Genomic DNA, 9,515 nt, shown 5'->3' with positions numbered 1-9,515 from the left:
CTGAGTGCTCAGGAAAAGTCTATATTTAGCCATTCTGAGCAATAAATATCATCATATTGCCTCATTTAGGTAAATAGAGAATGAATATTGTCAAGATGATCTAGAGATAATGTAAACAGATCCCTGCTCAGAGTCTGTGTTACTAGGGTAAATTCCAGGACATTGGTGTGCTGCTGATGCTTTTTTGGTTTAACCCTTTTTCTTAATTGCATTCCCCTCCCCTTTACAGTAATAGTAAGATTTGTTCCTTGCAGAGTAGAAGGAAAGGGGAAAAAAAGAAAGATAAGGTGGAGTTTCTTTTTAAACAAAAGGTGATTTCAAATTCTAACTGAGTTATTACATTAATTAGTAGTTTTGCTCTAATATTTTCTTTGCACTGCTAAAGGCTTCTGCGGCTGCTGCTGCTGCTGGAAAATACAGATATCTGTAGCAACGCTGAAGCTCATTCCAGAGTTTAACACGGGAACTGACAAAGCCCATCAGTCAGAAGAACATCACAGCTCTGAGGTTAAGACATGATTTCAAGAGTACACCCAGTTAAGACTCATAGTGGTATTTCTTTTACAGCACATTTTTTCTGTGATAAGATGAGGCATATTGTAAGAATAAGCAATGAAATATCAGTACTTCGACGAGAATTAAATTACTGTCCTGCTTCAAAGTGGGTGACTTGTCCTGACAAATTAAAAGTAAGATTTGTTCACTATACTATATGCACGAAAAAGATAGCAGAAGGATTTTTTTTTTTTTTTTCACCTTTTGCGGGAGGCCTGTGCCTCCATCCGTAGCATTTGCACCTTGGAAGTTGCATACAAGGAGAGTGGTGACTGATGTCAAAGTTTTAGTTAATTACACTAGATGATTTTTTAGATTAATAATTAACATCTCTCTTTATAACTAAATATCTGTAATTAATCAGCAAATCATAATGTGCAGACTAATTAACTTCAAACTCAAATCTTAACAGAAAATCCATATTACTATCCAGCATCATTAATTACTCTAGTAATCAAAATTATCCCTCATGGGATTTGACATAGAGCTTTGTAGCTTTATAAACGAAGCTATTATCACAAAAAAACATTTTGAAAGGGGCTTCAAATAGCATTATAGATAACTAAAGTATTAGATTGGAAATTTAAACAAGTTTTCATTTTGTCTGTATTATGTTATCAATAATCTACTCACTGATGCTGGGTAAGTAACTGAAAGGTGCACTTCCCTTCTCACCATATGTATGTGGGGTTTTATGTTTTTTTTGTTTTTCTTTTTTCCTTTTGGAGGTACAGCAGTGATTTCTGTCAGAAGATTCATTTGTCAGTGTCTTTCAAAAATATTCCACACTTTCTGGTAGCTTTTGCTGTAGTGCTATCCATGCTAGTTAGCTGTTTTAAGAAATGAATTAACAGCCGTGTATGTCCTGGCATTATTCACAAGAAAGTACCAGAAAAAAAAGTGGGTTGAGCTTTAAGATACAGAGAAATCTTCAGCTGTTGATTAGTCAATCTTCAGTGGAAAAAAAGGACAAAGTAAGGCTATTATACCAAAAAACCTCACCCCAAAGAATCTTACTTAAATCGGCATGGACATCACAATTAGAAAGATTTGGAATGTGTTCATTTTAATTTTAATAAACAGGAAGGCTGATAGTACCACTGTAGCACACTGAAATCCCTTAGCTGTTCATTTAGAAAGTTAGGAGTTAAAATTGTGTCTAAAATCCACATTTCAATTATTTTATCACCTAATCTTCCAAGTGCGCACATCCAGTACTGTTCTTTTGTGTGGCAGCTGTAAAAATCGTAAGCAATTTTTACTGTCAAGAAAACTCTGAATAAATAGAGGCTGTTAACTTAGGCAGATATCTGAGGTTATTTGGTGGCAATCAAGAACTCACAGCACTTCAACTAATGGGTTATGATCAGAAACTGTTCCTAATAGCCAGCTAGACGGATCTGAATATGAAGATTTCTATAATTTTGTTGTCAGCTTGTGATGTACTCTAGTGCTAATTATTTGGAACAATTATGTTTTCCTAATAACAAAAGAAGAAGCAGTGAATTAAGCAGGCTTACCTTCAGATCTTTAGATAACAGTTTAAATGCACTTGCCATTAAGAAATAACATTTCTTTTTCCTGTATGGAACCCTAATTATTGAAGATGCTTGTCTTTTAAAATCTACTACTTCTACTTCTTTTAAACATGTTCAATGTGTCAGTTTACACTGATGACTTCAGTAACTAGTATTTTCTCAGTCTTAGGTTTATGCCCGTACCTCCCATAGACTGCTTACTTCATTTGGCTATTCAAAAACCATAATTAGTGCAGTAATTAACATGTGGATCCTTCAAAGGAAGACTGTTAGAATCATGGGACGTCTCTCATCATTCTTACTGATGTATAGATGATAAAAAGACTTAGGTTGAGGTGACAACAGGATTTGTATTACTGCACATTATCTGAGCTGCAGGGAAATTCAGACAGGACCGTGGTCCATGGAGTCTTTCCTTTTGAAAAAAGTAATTATCCACACTGTTTCTATAATGTAACTAGGTGTTATCCTGCCTTTGCAGCTGTCAAACGATTTGTTTTAAAACCATTATTTTATACCTTATGAATACTTGGGAGTTTGGGGGTTTGCATATTGTCTTTTAACCAGTTACAGAAGTGGGGTGCAGCAAGTGCAGCGATAAAAACAACAATAATACTAATTTATATAAACGTAACAGATACCTTCTTGGCAGCTGATTTCAGAGATGTCTGTGGTAGTGTTAAGTTGGTGCAGTCATAAGATTACATCCATCAGGAAGAGGCCCAATTTTAATTTTATGTGTTTTCTCTGGAAAAAAAATATGTTCATTTGCTTGTTTGCTTAAGATTTCAGATAAGCTGAATCTCTTGCCTCTTCAAACTGTAGTAAATTGGTTGTTTGTATGTGAGTGTCTGTATGGTTCACAGAAATATATTCCAGTGTTTCTCTGAGATGATGTTTTCAGCTTTGATATACAATGTCTTAAATTAGTGTATTAAGGAAATTCACATTCTTTCATTCAGCCTTTAACTTCCTGTAAGTAGTGGTCCTCTTCTTCACATTCACTGACACATGCCAGAAAATTCAGTATTTTACCCTACAGGCAGCCCATGGGACTGGGATGAAATGGCCTCTATACATAGGGTATGACTTTATTTGCTAAAGAGGTTATTTGAAAAAGCCCTTAGGGTAGTGCTGCCCTTTTGTCCCTCAAAGTAGAAGGGGAAAAAATATAAAAGGAACTACACAGTAATCCCTTGTAGACAGGTGACCTTAAGCCAATTCTATACTGTAAGGTTTGTTTCCATTTAAACTCAAAACAGACAAAGGGAAAAAGCAAATTGCAGGTTTTAATCTGTTGCAGAAACATTGCAATATTTTTTTTCTGTAAATGGCTATCAAATACAGATGAGTTTTACTGCAAATTCATAAAATTTATTATTGTTTTATATAATCTAATTCAATGCTCTATAGACAACGTGTCCTGTATTTTAGCCAAAACAGCGTCTGAGGACTGATGGAAAAAAAGCATACCCCTGTTTATTTCAGGTAACCTGTTCAAGAGTTTACTTTCCTTACAAGTGTTTAAATCCTGCAACTACAGCCAAGCATAATTAAGCACATAGACCTTCTGATTCCAGTAACAGTATTAACATATGAAAAATTAGTCAACATCAGGACCCACGGGAAAAAAACAGCAATCACCTTGTCATTTGAAGTACTTTTTTCTATCCTTCTTAGAGCTGAGGGTTGATGGAAGTTAGCAGAGCTACGGTCAAGCTAGACCAGAGTTACCACCGGGTCATGGTCTCACAGGAGGTGTACTGTTTTGTGGTGGTGTGTCTGGTATTCAAAACTGGCTTCATCGGCGACAGTTTTGCACTGAAAGCCACCAAATTATTCTCTATATGATTCCATCAGCTAGTATTAAATATGTACCATCCCAATTAGAGACTGCTTTTCAATAGGCAGTCTTCAAAATAGCATTATAAATTATGAACAGCAGCTTTGAACCCACTTCAGGATAGCCTCTAATAAGTCACAGGTGTGACATCACTGAGCACTGTAATTAATGTGTGTTATGCCACTCCCTTGACTTATGAGTATTTCAGAGGCTTTTAATTACTTTTGAGTTTAAGCCATTCTGGCAGAATTTTGAAGGAACTCCAGTGGCAGCCTGTTCAGGATGAAGCTGTTGTAGTGATATTTGGGAGAAGAGCCACTCTGGTGGCTGAGGAAAACTGTTTCAGCCAGTCTTTGGTAGTCTAGAGGGAGGTTAAGGGAAACAGCTTCCGTCTACTGCTGCAGGCACTTAGTTCCTGTGTTCCCTTTCTGTATCCGAGGAGGAGCTGTAAAAATTGTGGTCAGATCCACATATTATGTGAAATAAAAGAGGGAAAAGACATCTGAAAAGCCAAGAATGGCTTGAAGGGTTATCATGAAGTCATCAACCTGAATTTATCTATAGAAAAGCTATTCTTTCACATGTGAGTGATGTGAGTGCAGACTTCATGTAACTGATAAACAGAAAAGAAATGCCATCGTTTATCACCTATCATGAATGAGCTATGAATGATCACCAGTCAATCAGCATTTAAAACAGTATTCTTTAATTCCATTGCCAAAATCCTGTAGCAAGAGAATTTCACCCCTGATATGCACACACACCAGAATGCACATATCATAATATTAAGTTAACTCAGGTGTAAAGCTTTGTTCTCTAAACAGCTGAAGCTTCGTGTCATTGTTTACATGCACAAAACGCACGCATTTCCCCATATGTTGGCACCATATTGGTGTTATCACCATAGCATTCCCTCCTCTTCAGATGATCTTTTGTTATAACATTTATTTTTGTGAGGCAAATAAAATATAGTAAATGTAAACCAGTTATTTAACCAAATTACTTTGTTCGTGGGAAACTGACAATTAGTGTTACAGCTTCTCAGCAGCGATATCCACGCAACAGAGCAGACTGTGATATTCTGTACCACAGTAAGTTGATGTAGTGCATTTATTTTGTGTAGCAAGCTGCGAGAGTGGAGAAGTGGAAACGAGCAAAGTCCATCCTGATGAACTGTTGTTCTACATCTATGCTTTGTGTTTTAAGTTGTTTATTTTTTGTAATTAATTGTTAATATATTAGGACAGCTCTTCACAGAAACCTTTGTGACCAATGTCAACACCTAAAAGCATATACATGTGGATATGAGATGGTCAGCTAATCAATGAAAGTGTTATAGACTTGACAAACTACCATTTGTAATTTTGATTTCTAGTAAATGTTGATGATGAACAGGTTAGTTTAGTTGCCTATAGTGATTACCCACTTTAACAGTTCTACCTTTTGCACATGGAACGGGTGGGGGAAGTATTAAAATTATATGCACTGGTACACCCACACGATTTGGGTTTATTCTCAAAGCTTGAATGCATCAGCCCTTCATCAACCCTTCCGTGAAATAGCTGTGAGTTAGGAGAGCATTCTGGGTATTGTCATGCAAATGAGGCCACCAAACATACCACTTTGCTTCAAAATTGCTCTGCAATGACAAGTAGCTTTTAAAACTGGAGCTGGGAATTCCAAGTTAAGCGGGCAACCCTATATATCCTCTGAGATCTACTTTCTAAAATAAGTGCCTATATACAAAGTCCTAATTCCACATCTGAGTGCTCAGATTGGCACTTACTGCATACCCGTACATCTCATTTTAATGCAGATTAAGGTGGTCCTTTATGCCTGAGTATTGTGTTTCTCCCATATTTAGACAGTGAAAAAAAAATACAAAGGTTGCATGTAGTACTGAGAAGTTGAGGTTAATCTGGTATTCAGCAACTCTTAAAGACAAGGTTTCATGATATATCTCTTCAACTAGTACAAATTTTAATTAATACTTCTACAGCTTCTCAGCAGCACTCGAGAACTTAGCCAATAGGTCATGAAGAAAAAACAAATTCCTCATCTGCCTCATGAGTCACAGAAAATATCTGTAATCAGAAGCTATCTTCCAGCCTAGGTTCAGGCCAGTTTCAGAATTTTTAAGAAAATGTGGCAGATGTTTATGTCACTTTGTGACAAAACAAGTCCATCTCAAATGCTTCTGTTTACTGCACTCATGATAAAAGGTGTGGGAAGAGCAAAAGAATTAAACAGTGACTAGGCCAGGTGATTGAGGACTAGGTAGTTTTTAACCAGCATCTTAATGCCAGTTGGAAGCCAGGAAGGATCTCAGAGCACTGGTATTAAATGATGAAGAATGAGCAGAATCCAGATTAATTTGGGGGAGTTTAGTCCAAAATTGTATTAATCGCACTGTAAATCGGTGGGATTTTTGTCCATGTCCTGAATGCAGCCATGATTTTACTGTTAACCTCTGACCCGCGTTGGTCCATGTGCCATCCACTGGAGGTAGCAAAGCCATAGGCATGAATCACAGGGCTGTCCTAGGAATGAGAGTCCTTGATCTGCTGGCCAGATAGGGATTGATAAAAGCTGATGGAGACAGCGGGTGCTGGATTGCTGCAGTGCTACAACTTCTCAGTTTCTCAAATCTTCCGTCGCCCAGAATGAGCTACATTGTCAGTGTGGTGTTGCGTGTTGCTTCACAGAAATGCCTAATGGTCTTTTAAATGTAGATTTGAGCATCTAATTCAAGGCATTCGCATTTGAAAATATAGATCTTGAGAACTTGGCAGCTAGTTACATCTTTTCAGTCAGGCATCACTGTCCTCAGAAGCAGTTTTTCTGGGATAATTGGTTAAAGTTATGGAGAGGGTTGCTTTCAAAGTTGGGCTTTCTGGTGTTTGCTGCACATTTAGATGGTACCTGAACTCTGCAAACCGAATTACCATCAAACCATCACAACATATAAATCTCTACATATTTTAGTTTAAAATACTTAATGTTGGTGTGAATAGATTTAAAAAAAAATAAAATTATGAACAAAATTATGTTGGGAAAGAGCTATTGCAATTGCCCTTAATTTTTTTTTTCATTGTGTCTTAGCTACATTATCTCCCAGTCTCTTTTGGAGCTGCTATTTAAGTAAAACTTGATGTTACATTTCCTTTTATTACAAGTGGTGTTTATACACAAATTGGAGCAGATCATGATGCAGCAAAGAACTTCTTATACTGCATAGATTGTGCAGCTAAATAATGCATTATCAGCATTACATGCCTCAGTGAAGAATGTTTTGCTGGTTTAAATCTCATCATTATGAGAAGAATTTGATATTTAGATACAAGGATTTCACTGGAAACTTTCAAGCTAGACTCTTGTCATCTCACTGAAAATGAGAATTTGTTCATGATAATTAGACAAGGGGGATCAGTGGAAGACCTACACAATGTACATTGTTTAGATGCAACTCCAGAGATCTACCTCATCAGCTAGAACATTGCTGCATTCATTTTTCCTTGCTTGCCATGGGACAATCTCAGAAATAATTAGCACTCCATTGCCCTACTGCACTTAAATCCTTGGTCTACAAGCAAGATACAAAGTGAAGGTGGTTGAGGTTTCATAAAAATGAAGCACATAGTGTGACAGACCTGTCTGTGTCAGCTTCATAGAACAAAAGCACCCAATTTTATCCCCATTGCCTTTTGTTCTACACGATGCTGTTCAGGCAGTGGGTTTATGAATGCCTGCTGCTGGGGTCTGTAACCCTCGATTTCTCTGGCTGCTCCGTCTCCTGTGCTGTCTGCTCTCAGCTTCACTGCTCTCTTCCCTGCCCCCACGGTTTCCTCTCCTTACCCGGCTCTTCTCCCCAGACAAATCCGAGGTAGAACCTCCTAGCAATTTTCCAATGTTCTAGGCTCAAAGACTAAACTAATTTGTTTTTGAATTGCAGATCAAACATAAACTGCAAAGAAGCATTTAATCAGTTAGGAGAAGCAAGGGTATGGCTTGTTTAAGTCCCAGAATCCATAAACCTGTAATGATTTTATTATATTGGTGTCAGTTTTCATTATTTTCATGAATGGGTATTCCCTGCTTAATGCACAATATTTGCATCTGATGAACCAATGAGTTTAAACACGGTTTGTTTTAATGCTTTGTGAATTTGCATTCAAATTCATCAGAAGTAATTCTATTTGAAATCACACAGGGCTAAACACAGTAGTTGTAAATCCATTTGAATTGAGATGCCAGAATCAGCCCATTAATCTACGGATCTACAATGTAATTTTTGTATGGTTGGTGGTCTTTTGTTCTGTTTTGCTTGTGGTGAGGCAGAGGGGATACGAAGTGTGCGCATGTGGGAGGAGAAGCGTTCGGGCAGGTTGTGATAAATTGATCAAGGGGGAGTATATCTTTGTTATGGAAACTGGCCTGTGAAAGGAGCATACGAAAGGCCAGAGACCAGGGTTTAAGCGTGTCTGTCACTGCCACTTGAAGTAGTTGCATGAGGAGAAAGGAAATCTCTCAGATAAACAGGTTTCCTAATATTTAGGATGATAGAGGTTGTCATCAGCACCCTCCATTTGGTCTGTGGAGTATCAAAGTTCACCCAGAGCTTGGAGCAGCATTATGGCCTGCATTTAGTGTGTTGAGAGTCTCGTTAAACACTCCGTTAGCTTGGATTTTTTCTGTGGTCTCATGTTAAAGAGGGAATGAATAAGTGCAGCAAGGTTTACCTTCACCAGAAACCAGGTCATTTTGGAAGAGGCTCTGTTATAGCAAATAGTGCTTCATTTCTTGCTGACTGCAGAACAGATCTGTACTTCCTTCAGTGCCCGGAGAGTGCATTTAATTTCTGTGTTTGTAAATAGACTGAATTAAGAAATTAAGACGTTTGTCTGAGCTGATAGTTACCAGATTTGAAGGTGTATATATCATGTGGGTATGAGAGAGATTACAACACTTCCCATATTAAACATTCTTCTTAAACCTAACAGTGACTTTTTTGATAAAACTTACTTTGAAAAGTACAAATATGTACAGTTTGCATAATGTGCTTCAGTCTTTTAAAAGGAATGTCTTTACTCATTTATTTGAATAGGTGACAATTCAAAATGAAATTCAGCTGATACTTTTGAACATGTTCATATGGTCGTTTTGCTTAGAATCAGCCTGAAATCAGTCTAAGATAGATATATTTGTCTGAGGGTAAAAGTGATTTCTAGCTGACCTTGTGACTGCCTCCCTCTGTGAACAAGCGATGCTGTTTTGACCCTTATAAAGGAAAAATTAAAGAGCCTAAGTCCGTGCTTTGAGTGTCATAGACTGGAGCTGAGAGTCCAACTTTAAAAAGCATTTAAGCCGATGCTTAGCATTAGCTCTATGCTTAATTCCCAAAAGTCTAACTACAAGCCCCTTCTTATGCACTCACAAGAACTGTGATGATCAGGAGGTCTACCGTCTGACATCTGTGAAATGAGCTGGTAGACTTGAGTCTTTTTCATAATGAACCAGTTTCCATCTCATAAAATTCTGTAATTGCAGATGGTATCAGTGGACACCTATGACAATCTCAG

The sequence above is a fragment of the Apaloderma vittatum genome, unplaced genomic scaffold (assembly GCF_000703405.1).
Source record: "Apaloderma vittatum isolate BGI_N311 unplaced genomic scaffold, ASM70340v1 scaffold31534, whole genome shotgun sequence".
Classification (NCBI taxonomy): Eukaryota; Metazoa; Chordata; class Aves; order Trogoniformes; family Trogonidae; genus Apaloderma; species Apaloderma vittatum.
The sequence above is the reverse complement of the archived record's forward strand: the minus strand, read 5'-3'. Positions refer to the sequence as shown.